This window comes from Astyanax mexicanus, chromosome 21 (genome assembly GCF_023375975.1).
Source record: "Astyanax mexicanus isolate ESR-SI-001 chromosome 21, AstMex3_surface, whole genome shotgun sequence".
NCBI lineage: Eukaryota > Metazoa > Chordata > Actinopteri > Characiformes > Acestrorhamphidae > Astyanax > Astyanax mexicanus.
Window position 1 is genome coordinate 39,663,268 of NC_064428.1, and position 15,336 is coordinate 39,678,603.

The 15,336-nt window shown below is 38.2% G+C and overlaps 1 protein-coding gene and 1 long non-coding RNA gene across 5 annotated transcripts in view; one reads left to right on the top strand and one right to left on the bottom strand.

The window, feature by feature from the left end:
• LOC107197313 (B-cell receptor CD22-like) overlaps positions 1-15,336 on the bottom strand; it is a 191,480-nt gene that overhangs the window by 129,702 nt on the left and 46,442 nt on the right. The gene's annotated exons all lie outside the window — the stretch shown is intronic.
• Positions 3,461-5,473, top strand: LOC125785794 (uncharacterized). Its single transcript, XR_007428142.1, has 3 exons — positions 3,461-3,583; positions 4,704-4,802; positions 5,351-5,473. It is a non-coding gene; the product is annotated as an uncharacterized LOC125785794 (long non-coding RNA).

Sequence of the window (15,336 nt, forward strand, 5' to 3'; positions counted from 1 at the left end):
GATCTTTAAGTAGCTTTTCAAACATCATATTAAAGAGGCCTGCAGCTCTGACTTCCTGAGGGCCGAGGAGGAAGTGGGCATAACCTCAGTTTATAAATAAGAAGCAGCAGAAGACACACTGAAGAACACAGTCAGAAAGAGAAAAGAGTGTTCAAGAGCCTCTAATATCAGTCTGAAGTGGACTAGTGTTGGTAAAGATCTGTAAAACTGAGCTCAGGATGAAGATCCTCCTCATCTTCACCCTCTACCTGATCTCAGGTAAGAAACTGATCTTATAAATAATCAGAACTATCAGATATCAGTGTTTTATGAAGAGTTTACTTAAATGGATGTTTGGTCTCTTTTATCAGGTGGTGAAGCCTCCAGTGAAGTGAGGGGATATTCAGGAGGAGGAGTTCTCATCAAGTGTAAATATGATAGAAGATACACATCAAACACCAAGTACTTCTGTAAGGGTTCTGGGGTGAACTGTACCGACCTGATCAGGACAGGAGATAAAGATAAACCAGTAAATACAGGAAGATTCTCACTGATTGATAGCACCAGCTCTGCAGAGTTCTGGGTGATGATGAGAGAACTCACTGTAGAAGATTCTGGAAGGTACCAGTGTGGAGTTAATATATCATCAAATACATATAACCACATACAAGTGGAACTGAAGATAAATAGAGGTAAGTGTACCCAGACACTGCACCTTTTATCATTTTTCATGTTCAGATAAAGCAGTTAAGGGAATGAAAGAAGTGTTATGTTCAATGATTCTGGAATGTACCAGTTTGCAACATTTGCTCTACACAGAAGCTAAAGAACGCTGCACTGATCTATAGGATATGTGGGCGGCGTCTCCTGCACTGAATGTGTGTCTGTTTTAGCCAGACACCGCCAGTCACCATTATTACAACCCACTGCACTGCACTGTCCATTGTGGGTGGTAATATTAGTCTTCTATGGTGTATTCCTGGTACCGATGCCAATATTACACATGTACATACAGTGGCTTGCAAAAGTATTAATACCCCTTGAACTTTTCCATATTTTGTCACATTATAACCACAAATGTAAAAATATATTTAATTGGAATTTAATGTGAAAGACCAACACATAGTGGTTTACAATTGTGAAGTGGAAAGAAAATGATAAATGATTCAAATAAAATTTTATTCAAATAAAAAACTGTGTGGTGTGCAAAAGTATTCAGCCCTGAATACTGAGTGCAACTAATTGCATTCAGAAGTTGCCAGATGACTACTAATGACTAATGACAGTCCATCTGTGAGTAATCTAATCTCAGTACAAATACAGCTGCGCCATGACGGTTGGTTAAGAGAATATTGGGGAGTAAACAGCATCAGGAAGTCCAAAGAACACAGCAGACAGTTCAGGAAGTTGGTGGGGAAGTTTAAAGCAAGCTTAGGCTATAAAAAGATTTTCCCGGTTTGAACATGACGTCAACGGACCACTGTTCAATCTATTATCTGGAAATGGAAAGAGTACGGCACAACTGTAAACCTACCAAGACAAGCCCGTCCACTTAAACTTACAGGCCAAACAAGGAGAGCACTGATCAGAGATGCAGCCAAGAGGCCCATGGCCACTCTGGATGAAATGCAGAGATCCGCAGCTTAAATGTGCACAAATGTGGTCTTTATGGAAGAGTGGCAAGAAGAAAGCCTTTGTTTAAAAAAAAAAAAACAAACATAAAAAGTCCATTTTGCAGTTTGCCAGAAGCCATGTTGGGGACACGGCTAACATGTGGAACAAGGTGCTATGTGGCGGAGAATTAACACAGCACATCACCCTGAACACACTATCCCCACTTGGTAACACATGGTGGTGGGAGCATCATGCTCTTGGGCTGCTTTCTTCAGAAGGGACAGGGAAGCTGCTCTGAGTTGATGGGAAGATTATATTTGTGGTTGTAATGTGACAAAATATGGAAAAGATGGCATGAATACATTCCCAAGCCACTGTATTTGCCAATGCCAACGTCAATATACACATTTATAGAGAAACTACACAGCCCTGTAGAACTTTATAACCCTTTATAACTTTGCAATGAGCACAATGACAAGTAGCTGTGTTCAATCAACCTCACTCTCAAGATAACTCATATAGGTGTGGGTGTTCACAAGTCATCCCCAGACAATCATGTCTGCTACAATGAGAGCAGACTGTTCATACTGATTTAGAAAAGTGCACTTCCTGAAGAAAATGCAGAACTGTTGCACAGCTAAATTGATGATGTTGCCTTGATGTTACCATGGCATCACTAAGACTGGTATCCAAGGTGAATGCTACTGCATTGCTAATTGTTGTTGTCAGTGAGATTCCCTATCATGTGGGAGAATGAGGTTCAATTCCAGGTCTGGGTGACTGAATGCTGATCTACACTAGTAAGAATCCTTGGGCAAGACTCCTAACTCTACATTGGCCCACATCTGTAAAATGAATAATCATGTAAGTCAATCTGGATAAGAGCATCAGATAAATGTTGCAGATGTAATTTCTTCATATGGTATTCCAGGTGTTCCAAGTTTACTAGGTGGTTGCTATGGTGCTGCTGTCATAGCTATTTTGTTGCTAACTGTTGTTAATGTTTTCACAGATGTTGCTAAGTGCTGACAGAGTGGTTGTTATGGTGTTGTTAGGATGTTATTACATTTCTAGATCATTACATAAATACTGATAACATTTTCTCACTGTTTAACTGAAGCTAACTTTACAACACACTGCAAAATAATACCATGCTTTTGATGTGTCTGATCAATGAAGCCTATTTACATAGTCACTAAGTATTTTATTCAGTATAAATCAGTATGACAGCTGAGCTACGATTATTCTGTTACATTATTATTAATAATACTGTGTAATTTTACATTATATATTCTTTTCTTGTAATTATTTAAATTATTTATCACTGACAGATCAACACCATGAGAAATGTATCGATGCAGTTCGTTATAAAGGAGGAAGTCTGAACATCACCTGCAAATACCCACAATCCCTTAAAGATCACCCCAAGTTTTTCTGCTTTAGAGGAGCCAATTATTGTATTTACAAAGCACCGGTTAAAGAGAGTAAAATATGGAGGGTTTTTGGAAAACTTTCTCAGTATGACAACAGAGAAACGGATATCTTCACTGTGAGATTCAATAATTTGACAAAACGAGATTCTGGTGAATTCTGGTGTGGAGCTGAATCAGACTGGGAATCTGATCATGGATACAAGGTTTATTTCACACAGGTCCATCTTTCAGTTACTGGTGAGTAAAATCAGCTTACACAGAGCTTGCGTGTATATGTAATTATTTGTTTTTTTAAACTGTTATGCTAATACAAGCAACATTCTTGGTAGAGCAAACATATTTGTAAGAACAAATACACATTGATATCACAATTTCTGTCCACATCAAATACATTAAAAGATTCCTCGTGATTTAGGGTTCCAATCTCGTTTTTTTAAAACAAGGAACACAAGAAATGACATCCTCTTCTACATCATTAAGCTTTCCAACACAGTGCACAAAGGAAACCACATCTAAACCCACCAGTACCTCCTCAACTGAGGCAAACCCACAGACAGGTAGAATACACATTGTGTTTAAATATTTTATTCACACACTATTTCAGAGTTGAACATATTCTTAGTGTATTTTATTTGAATCCAGATATTTAATTGGCAACAAGATCACCTGTAACTCCTGTAACTTTTACTTTCTAAACATCACCAAAAAGTTTGTAGCTGTTTTAAATTCTTTTTTTTTAAATTAGTTTTTTATTTTTATTTATTTATTTTTACTATTTTATTCTAATGTTTCTTATTTGACTCTTATGTTCTTAGCTCATTACTGACTCAGGGGGGCTGAATACGTTTTCTCACCCCACTGCAGTTTTTTTATTTGTAAAAATTGTTTATATCATGCATCATTCACAACAAGAGAATAAAATATACACTACTATAGGAAGATTCTCTCTGTATGACGACAGAGAAACAGAGATCTTCACTGTGAGATTCTGTGGAGCTGAATCAGACTGGGAATCTCAAGTCAAGTCAAGTCAAGTAGTTTTATTGTCAGTACTGCATATGTACGGGACATACAGAGAATTGAAATTGCGTTACTCTCCTTCCCAATTTTACATCAAGTACAGATAATAGATATAATAAAGGAGAATGGGAGACACTATGTGTACAATACAGCAGGGACACAAATAGACATACATGAGACAAAAACAAGGTGCAGTGGTGTGGGGGAGGAATAGATATATAAATATAAGTAAAAAGAAAAAAAAGAAATAGATATATAATATAAAAGAGTGGGAGACACTATGTTCAATACAGCAAGACACAATAAACATAAATAAGACAATAGTGCAATATTGATGGTGATTGAGATGGAATGACAGTATAAATATTATATAACAGTAGTGCAGATAGGGTATATGGTATATAAATCTGATACAAATCTGATCATGGATACAGGGTTTATTTTACACAGGTCAATCTTTCAATTAATGGTGACTAGAATCATCTTACATAGAGCTTGCTTATTAATTTTTTATCTCTATTTTGTTAATACAAGCAACATTCTTGGTAGATTAAACATATTTGTTAGACCAAATATACTTTAATATCACAATTTCTGTCCACTTCAAATACATGAAAAGACTACTCATCATTTGTTGTTCCAATCTCCTTTTTTTAGAACAAGGAACACAAGAAATGACATCTCCTACACAGAGCACAAAAGAAACCACATCTAATCCCACCAGTACCTCCTCAACTGAGGCAAACCCACAGACAGGTAGAATACACATTGTGTTTGAAATTGTGTGAATAAAATGTTTAGAGTTAAACATATTCTTACTGTATTTCATTTGAATCCAGATATTTATTTGGCAATAAGATCACCTGTAACTTTTACTTTCTAAACAGCATCAGAAAGCCTGTGAGTGTTTTAAATGAGTTTTTTATTATTAGTTTATCTTTTTTCTTATTTAAATTTTACATTTATTTTATTTATTTGTATTTATGTATTACCTTTTATTTGGTATTCTAATGTTTGTTTAATTCTTATGTTCTTAGGTCATTATTATTCATTTGATCATTTTACTTTTACTATTATCTTTTTTTAATTTATTTTATACCTCATAAACTCTTTACTTTTTATGTTTCAATTAGTTTTGTATGGTCTTTTTCTATTTTCTATTTGACATATATACTTTATGCATGTATATGAAATGTTTTAAAATTAGTATTTCTTTTTTTGTTTTGTCACTTTTAATTTCTGACTACTACTGAATGACCCGATTACTGATTTTAGAGACTAATAAAAAATTGTTGTATCCCCAGGACCTCTTTTGATCCCTGTTGTATCTGTGGTCCTGGTGCTGTTTCTGAGTGGACTATTCTGCTTCATACGTGCTCAACGAAAAAGAAGAAACAATCCAGGTACGAAAACCACACCCACTCATTCTCTACCTCCCTGTCTACCTACCTACAGTAACAAAAAAATTATTATCTGATCCCCTGCTGATTTGGTGAGTTTACCCTCTTACAAAGACATAACCATCTATCAACCGTCTATCATTTGTATATCAACAAAATAAAAAGAACAAAAACATTAATTAAAAGTTATAAATTGATTTGCAATTAATTTGGTAAAAGAAATATTTGATCAAGCAAAACGTGAATTTAGTACTTTAGAACTGGTGGAGGTGTGGTTTTCCTGTTGATAAACACAGAATATTGTCAGATGTTTCTTGTAGTTGGTGACCAGGTATGCACATCTCAGGAGGGATTTTGGCCACTCCTCTATACAGAAATCTCTAAATCCTAAAGGTTTCAAGAATACCACTTGGCTACTTAAAGTCTGAGCTCCTTCCATGGATGTTCTAATCAGATCCAGGTCCACAGACTGGCTAGGCCACTCCAGGATCTTAATATGCTTCTTCCGAAGCCACTCCTTTGTTGCCTTGACTGTTTGTTTTGGGTCATTGTCATGTTGTATGATCCATCCATCACTCATCTACCCACAGTTCTGGCTGAGGATAGGAGGTTCTCATTCAAGATTCTATGGTACATGGCCTCGTCCATCAGCTCCTCAATGTGGTGAAGTCTTGCTGCACCCTTAGCAGAGAAATATTTGACCGTTATCTTGATTTTATTCCGTGTTCAGATTATCACACCAACAGTGGTCTTTTTCTCACAAAGCCACAAGCCGCTGATAGTCTTGTTGCCCATTGTTTCCTTATATAGGTCTACAGTCTTGTCCCAGATGTTTGACAGCTCTTTGATCCTGTTCATGGTGGTCGAGAGGTTTGGATGAAAAAGACAATAATATTCTATGACAATATATGATGATGTAAGATTAAGATTACTTTCTTAAAGGGGCAGCACGAGTTTGTGTGGATAATGGCCACACAAAATTCTAGATCAAAATTTTTACTAAATCCAATACAAAATGAATTTAAGTTATTTATTAAATGTTCTTATTCTGGAGTTTTGGTTCATATTCTGTCTCTTTGTTAAAGTAAGCCTACCCTAATTAAATTACAAAGTATAGACTGCTAATGTCTTTGGAATGAGCAGTGTGGGATTAAAATGTGAGATTAAGTTACTTTTGTAAAATAATCTTAATTATCAACTAACACCACCATAAATGGTAATTTCTCTACAGGATCAAAGAAAGTGACACAATCTTCCAGAAATGTGAGTACAAATATATTTAACCAGTTTGAACGTAACCTGTTTTAATTTATCAGGTGTGAGAATTTTAACGAAAACTTGTTAAAGTGATGCTGCTTCTGTCATTTCAGGATAATGCAGATTATGAAAATGATGCAGATTCATTTCATCTTCAGCCAAGAGGCACTCCCAACCAATCAGATTCAGTCTACCAGAGCCTGAACCCCAACACCAACCAATCAGATTCAGTCTACCAGAGCCTGAACCCCAACACCAACCAATCTGATTCAGTCTACCAGAGCCTAAATCCCAACACCAACCAATCAGATTCAGTCTACCAGAGCCTGAACCCCAACACCAACCAATCAGATTCAGTCTACCAGAGCCTAAATCCCAACACCAACCAATCAGATTCAGTCTACCAGAGCCTGAACCCCAACACCAACCAATCAGATTCAGTCTACCGGAGCCTGAACCCCAACACCAACCAATCAGATTCTGTCTACCAGAGCCTAAACCCCAACACCAACCAATCAAATTAAGTCTGCCAGAGCCTGAACCCCAACATAAACCAATCAGATTCTGTCTTGTAGAGTCTGAAATTCAACACCAACCAATCAGATTCAGGCTACCAGAGCCTAAACCCCAAAATCAACCAATCAGATTCAGTATAGTGGATTTTGAATTCTAACACCAGCCAATCAGATTCAGTCAAACAGATTTTGAATTCCAACACCATCCAATCATATTCAGTCTACCAGACCTTAAATCCAACAATCAGATTTAATTTAATTTTATCTAATCTAAAGTTTGAATGTTATAACTTTTAAAATTACTTTTATTGCTACATGAAGTATATATTGCAAGGTATTTTTATAGTATTAAATGTTAAAATGTGCGTATTGTTATTTTGCTATTATGTGTACATAACTGCTCTTTCCTTGCCATTAATTACTCTGATTTGCTATAATAACGTACTGCTCAGAAACAATAATGTACTTTGGTCATAAAAATGTTAATTATACTTGTATTAAGAAGCTTATGTATGTTTACATCTGACTGTAGTGTTTAATAAAGTAATAAAGGCCAGCTGTGCACCATTATATACATTTTGGATCTCTCATTATAAATAAAAAACTAAGTTTTAGTCTCTGACATCGACTGAGAAAGTTTTTCCTACTTCTCCATGCAGAATTCTCTCACCTATTTCATCCTGAGTGCTTGTATGGATGGTTCGTCCACAGTAGGTTCAGGTTCTGATGCTGTATTGTGTTGTATTTGGTTTCAGCATCTAACACCTGATAGTATTGTGTCCAAATAAGTAAAATCTGGATTTATCTGTCCAAAGATTCTCTGGCAATTTTTTTAAATAAATAGTCAGGATTCTCCTTTTCTCCCATGAACACTTTTTTACTTCTTTTTAATAATGCATGCATTAATGCACATCGAAATGCATGGAAAGGACTACTCTACAATATTCTGATTTTTTAATTACTTCTGATTAAATACTTGTGCACTAGATGGCAGTAGAGGCCTTCTAGAAATTAACAGAAATGAATAGAAATTAAAACAAAATCAAAAACACAACCATGGACAATAAAATGTAATACAAGTAATATGTTTTATAGTCTGCTTTTAGCCACAGTGCAACAGCAAGCTAGAATTCACTACATCACTTAAAACCACCAGAGAGCCTGTGACTGTTTTAAATATTTTTTTATTAGTTTATCTATTTCTTTTTATTTTCTTTTTCTATTTCTTTAATATATTTGTATTTATTTATACACTTTATTTTTTAATTCTGTTATATATTTTTATTCTTATGTTCTTAGTTATTTTTTATAATTTCTTATCATTCTTATCATTTTACTCTACTTTCACTATTATCTTTTTATTTTAGATTTTATAAATTTATAAATTCTTTATAAAATAAAATACAATTCTTTTTAACGTGTCAATTTGTTTTTTATGGTCTTTTAGAATTTTCTATTTTACATATTTTATTCATATGTGTTAAATGAGCATTTCTTTTATTTAATATATATATATATATATATATATATATATATATATATATATATATATATATATTTTACCATTTACTTTTACCTGTATTATTATTATTATTATTATTATTATTATTATTATTTCTAATTTCTTATTAAATGTTTTGAATCCCTTTGATGCTGTAAATGCTCTGCAACATTGTAAATGTGGGTCGCACTTAGTTTTTTTTCCAAGTAAAAAGACATGTTGATTGATTTATTATACATATTTAAGGTGAATAATATACTGTATATATAATATAGAGCACAGAAAGTGTTTATTTTTATATGAGGACTTAATTTTTGCACAAAAGTATGTAATACACACACACAAAAAAAAACACTTTTTCTAATGAACTGCAACAAAACAACAACTTATTTAGCACAGTATAAGACCACTATCTCCTAGCTGTTGCATAAAAAAACAGCATGTTATTTAACTCCTCTTTTATACGACATCTTGTGCAGAACATCTTGTGCAGTTCTGTCTTTTCCAGGGTAAAAAAAGGGAAGTGGTCATGACTTCAGCTTTTGGTTAATGCTCAGCTGAAAAAACTGCTAAAGAGAAGAAGAAGTAGTTAAGAACAAGTTTCAAAAACTGCCTAGTATCGGTCTGAAGTGGATTAGGTCTGGTGCAGATCTGTAAAACTGAGCTCAGGATGAAGATCCTCCTCATCTTCACCCTCTACCTGATCTCAGGTAAGAAACTGATCTTCTAAATAATCAGAACTATCAGATATCAGTGTCTTATGAAGAGTTTCTATTCATTTAGGGTCTCTTTTATCAGGTAGTGGAGCCTCCAGTGAAGTGAGGGGATATTCAGGAGGAGGAGTTCTCATCAAGTGTAAATATGATAAAGATCACACTTCAAACCCAAAGTACTTCTGTAAGAGTTCAATAGGATGTACCAAACAGATCAGTACTGAAGTTAAGAATGAATGGGTAAATACAGGAAGATTCTCACTGATTGATAACACCAGCTCTGCAGAGTTCTGGGTGATGATCAGAGAACTCACTGTTAATGATTCTGGAACGTACCAGTGTAGAGTTGATATAGAATGGGGGATAGACGATCGTGCAGAAATGGAACTGAAGATCCATGAAGGTGAGCAGCTCCCATATCTGTACTCATTTACAATAAAAAAGTGTTTCATTCATTTTTAAATGTCTAGTTTTAGTCTCTAGTATGAATGAATGCCATGTGAGCTGTTTTTTTTTTTTGTGAAAAAAGTGCTCCGGTGATCCGGTATTACACTGCTTTAGTCTAGTGGAGAAGTAGGAAGGGAGAAACTATAGGGTTTCGGCTCTTGCTCATAAATATTCATACATGCAACACATCACCTCTTATTGGTGAACAGCACTGCAATGCAGCAAGACAAACAACAGTTAGAAATGTTTTAAATTAAATAATTTTGTAAACTAATAACAGTCTTTTCAATGTCATTTATTACTTTACAACATGTGTAATAATGCCCTGCTAAGTGCAGTTCAACCACTGTCCCAGTCTTAGAGTCTCTGTAAAAACACCAAATCCACCGGAGATCCTATTTAAACCTATAGGTCCAGAAAGGAAAAATCCACCCCGGGATTTAGTTGGCTGAGCCGCGGCAAAGCCGCCCAGGCGGGAGGTGGATTTTTACTTTTAACTAGTGTTAACAGAACTGTTCTATACATACACCTACCTATCTCAATTGTACTTTGCTGGTGGTATTCCATAGGCAAATTATAACCATCCTAACCATTTAACTGGAGTAACTGACCTACGCCCTACTCAGACAGGATTAGTTATATTAAGGTAGACGGGGTAAATAATAATTATTTTGTAATTATTTATCTATTTTTCTGTGCTTGTAATCCCATTTAAATGCACATCAGTCATTTTAACAGACTGTGTGCTCATCTGTGAGTAAAGATTTCATTGCCTTTCAGCTTCTGTAAAAAGAGATGTAAATATGCTGCTAGATTAATCCCATGCAAATCAAAATATGAGTAAATATTCAGTCAAATACTGTAGAAAATTAGATTTTGAAGAAAGTGATTTCTTGATTCTACAGGCATGGCAGTAATCAGGCCTGGTTGTGGTTAGTAGTGAAGTTAAGAGGGCTAGAATGGTTTGAACAGGTTATATTTGTCTGATATTATAGGTTGATTAATAATCTGAAAAATGTATGTAAAGAAATCTGTAGAGGGTCAAACATTTTTTCACACTACTGTTTATACACATTCAAAGTTAAGGATGTTGCTCTCCCTTTGTTAATATTTCCCTCTCTTTATCATCCTGATACTCATGCTGTGGAAACTGATGGCAAAAACGCAGTTTCTGCAGCCAAGAAGTAACGTAATCTATTTCATTGTATTTTCCTTCTGTACCTATACAGTATTTATGGCCTCTTTCTACATAAACAATTAACTAAACAAATAATTTATGAATTACAGCATTACTGAAATTCAGTAAATTTAGGTACTGCATTAGAAAAAGTTAACATTCTAACATAACAGAATAAAATAGGACTGTGAAACATTATAATGTACTAATGAATGTGTACTTTGTCTGTTTGACAGATATCGGCTATATGAGGAGCATCAGTGTGAATGGTCATGTTGGATCTGAAATGAACATCACCTGCAATTACCCACAATCCCTCATCAGTAAACCCAAGTTCCTCTGTAAGAGAAGGAGCACTGTGGACTGTTATTATACAGCATCTGTTAAAGAGAGTAAAAGACGGATAAAGGAGGGAAGATTCTCTCTGTACGACGACAGAGCAAAGAAGATCTTCACAGTGAGCATCAGCAGTGTGACTGAGGGAGATTCTGGTGAATACTGGTGTGGAGCTGAATCAGACTGGGAATCTGATCACGGATACAAGGTTGATTTCACACAGATCAACCTCACAGTCACTGGTGAGAGCTTTTAGAGAAATATCTGTGTGAATCAGTATTACGATTAATATTAAGATTCTTTCAGAGAACTGTAGGATTCTGGATTCAAGACTGAAACAAAATGATTTATTTTAATTTAAATCGGATGTTTGGATCTTCTGCAACTCTAAAACATGATGTACTCTTTAGAATACACCACTGCAATACATTTGGGTCAATGTAACCAAATATACGTAGTTTTGTTTTGCAGATGGCACAATACTTAAAACTAATACAGCTTTTGTAGCAGTGTAACCTCTATAGTTTCTGATAGATTCAAAAAGGCACCTCTTTTTGATGAAGATTTGTGGTGGTTTATTCAGGGAATACATTGGGAATAACACTGGCTATATTATGTTTAACTAAATGTTCTACATTTGCTTTAAATACAAACACTTAAATGTCTCCATCTTTATTAGCAGAACCAGGACCAACCGATACATCAAACCCCTTAAGAAGTTTCACTCGACAGAGCTTGAAAACAACTTTAAAATACAGTGAAGAACCATCAGTGACGACGAACATGCCAACAACGGGTACACAAAACAGACTGAACATTTAGTACACTTAATCAACAAGTAAAGTTCTTAAGTTAATTAATGTTCTTTAAAAAAAACTGCAGTCAGATTTTTCTCTGCTAAACTGATATCCACAGACACTAAATATGAATTGGTATGAGATGGAACAAATTCAAATACAAATACGTACCTAATGCATTATTAATAAAGCAATTCAAATTTAAGAAAGTACAAGAAATTACATCCTCTCCACCATCTTCCCCAGCATTGGAGATTTCCCCACCACTAGTGTTTCCTGTTGTGATTCCTGTAGTATCTGTGGTTCTGGTGCTGTTTCTGAGTGGACTCTTATTCTTCATATTCGCTCTCAGAAAGAGAAGACAAACTTCAGGTACAACTACCACACCCATACATTTAATAACTACTAGCACCAACATACCTACGTAATTACAGTATGTACCTACCTACAGTAACTACCTACGTAATTACAGTATGTACCTACCTACCTACAGTAACTACCTACGTAATTACAGTATGTACCTACCTACCTGCAGTATCTACCTACGTAATTAAAGTATGTACCTACCTACCTACACAATCTACCTACGAAACTACAGTATGTACCTACCTACCTACAGTACCTACCTACCTACAGTACCTACCTACATAATTACAGTATGTACCTACCTACCTACAGTAACTACCTACTTAATTGCAGTACGCACCTACCTAGCTACAGTATCTACCTACTTAATTCCAGTATCTACCTACCTACCTACTTATTTATTTTTCTTTGTCAAAAAAGCTCCCAGGGATCCTAGAACTAATATCAGGCGCTGCTTTTTCTGTTTATAAATCAGAATTTAAAAAAGGCTTGCAAGAAAATAAATGTATATTAAAAACAAAATACATCCAACAAAAATGAAACACGCTCTAATAATTTGTCATGTCTTAGCCCTGTCTCATGTCTCTGTGTGTGTCCCACGTGACTTGTGCCCCTGTGTCTCAGTACTTTTCCATGTGTTTCTCATTTGTAGCTCCGCCCCTGCCCCAGGTGTTTCTAATATTAGTGTTTCCTGTTTCCTTATATAGCCCTGGTCTACCACTTTGTCTCTGTCGGTCTTTGCACCTTCCACTGTTGTCTGTCTCTCTGCGTTTCTGTGTTTCTAAAGCCCTTATTCCGTGTTTCTAAAGCCCTTATTCCGTGTTATTTCCTAGTTTGTTTCCCTTGCCCTGCTTAGTTTAGTTTCACCTTGTCTAGTTTAGCTTCTTGTTTATTTCCTTGTTTATTTATTATTATTATTATCTCTTGTTCGTTTATGTACTCTAGTTTCACTCGTTTGTTTTGATTTATGATTATTCGTTTATCTTTGTTACGTGTTTACTTGTTTCATTGTTTATTTGTTATTTATTTATTAAATCATTCATTTTTCCCTTACCTGCACCTGTGTCCGCCTCCTCGTCTCCCTGCCTGGGTCATTCGTGACAGAAAGACCGACCGAACATGGACACAGCAGGTTCTGCCTGGATGGGCACCAGGATGGCGATTCGCCGTGCTCCTTGCGGGACCCCGGCGCAGGACACCTCGAGGCCTCAAGGACGCCGCAGGCCTCGGGGTAGGCGCTCTAAGGGGTCCCGCCAGCCGGAAGAAGACCCCTTTTCCGGGGAGGATTTTCTTGGGGGGGCGATGAGGGTTGGTGCTTTGAGCCTCGGTACCTCCGTGTACCCGAGGCTCAAGGAGCGGGACCCGTGGGACTTTCTCGGGTGCGCTCCCAGCAGCTCCGAGGACGAAGAGGAGCTCTACGCCGCACCAGCCCGTACTCCAAAACCGTTTCCCCCAGGGGCGGTGCTCTACCCGGCTCTCGGCCGCACAGCTCCAGAGGCCGTCCCGACTCACGTCCGTTCCCCTGCAGCCAAGGTGCGCTCCTCACCGGCGGTTCCAGAGCTAGCTTCCCCGGTGGCTAAGGCGTTAGCTTCCCCGGCGCCTCCAAAGCTAGCTCCTCCCGCGGCCAAGACACTCTCCTCTCCCGCGGCAAAGGCGCAAGCTGTGAAACCGCGCTCCGGGACTTCCGCGATGGCAGTCGAACCGCGCTCCGTGTTCCCCGCGGTTGCTGCCGAATCGCGCTACAGGACCTCCAACCCGGTGAGCCAGCCGCGAGCAGAGACTTTCCACGCGCTGGACTCAGCCGGAGGGAGTAAAAATCCGGTCCGGGTTTTTGCGGCAACCGCAGCCTTGAGCCCCACAGCTGCAGCGCCAGCCCCTCAGGCTGAGGAGCTGGCTTTCATGGCGGCTGCGGGGCTGGATTTCGCCGCTGCAGTCCAGCCTCTCTCTGGGACTATCTCCGCGGCAACCCAGCCGTGCTCCAGGACTGTTATGGAGACTTTTCCCGTGCCGGTCTCTACCGGCGGCCCCGCGCTGCTTGCTGTGGACTCTGCCGGCGAGGCTGCGGATCCAGTCCGGGTTTTTGTTTCGCCCGCGGCTTCAGGCCTCACAGCTGCATTACCTGATCTCCACACGCCCAGCTCCGAAACTCACTCGGCGGACACGCCCACCTACGAGGCATCTTCGGCTGCTGAGCCACGCCCCCGAACTCCTGCCGCTCTAGACTCTGCATATGCTGCTGTGCGTGCTGCTCCAGCCTCCGTGTCTGCTGAAAATGCTCCAGCCTCCATGTCTGCTGAAAATGTTCCAGTCTCCGTGTCTGCTGAAGCTGCTGAAGCCTCCGTGTCTGCAGAAGCTGCTCCAGCCTCCGTCTCTGCAGAAGCTGCTCCAGCCTCAGTCTCTGCTCCAGTCTCCGTGTCTGCTGAAGCTGCTGAAGCCTCCGTGTCTGCAGAAGCTGCTCCAGCCTCCGTCTCTGCAGAAGCTGCTCCAGCCTCAGTCTCTGCTCCAGTCTTCGTGTCTGCTGAAGCTGCTGAAGCCTCCGTGTCTGCAGAAGCTGCTCCAGCCTCCGTCTCTGCTGAAGCTGTTGAAGCCTCCAAGTCTGCTCCAGCTGTTCAAGCCTTCAAGTCTGCTCCAGCTGTTCAAGCCTTCAAGTCTGCTCCAGCTGTTCAAGCCTTCAAGTCTGCTCCAGCTGTTCAAGACTTCAAGTCTGCTCCAGCTGTTCAAGCCTTCAAGTCTGCTCCAGCTGTTCAAGCCTTCAAGTCTGCTCCAGCTGTTCCAGTCTCA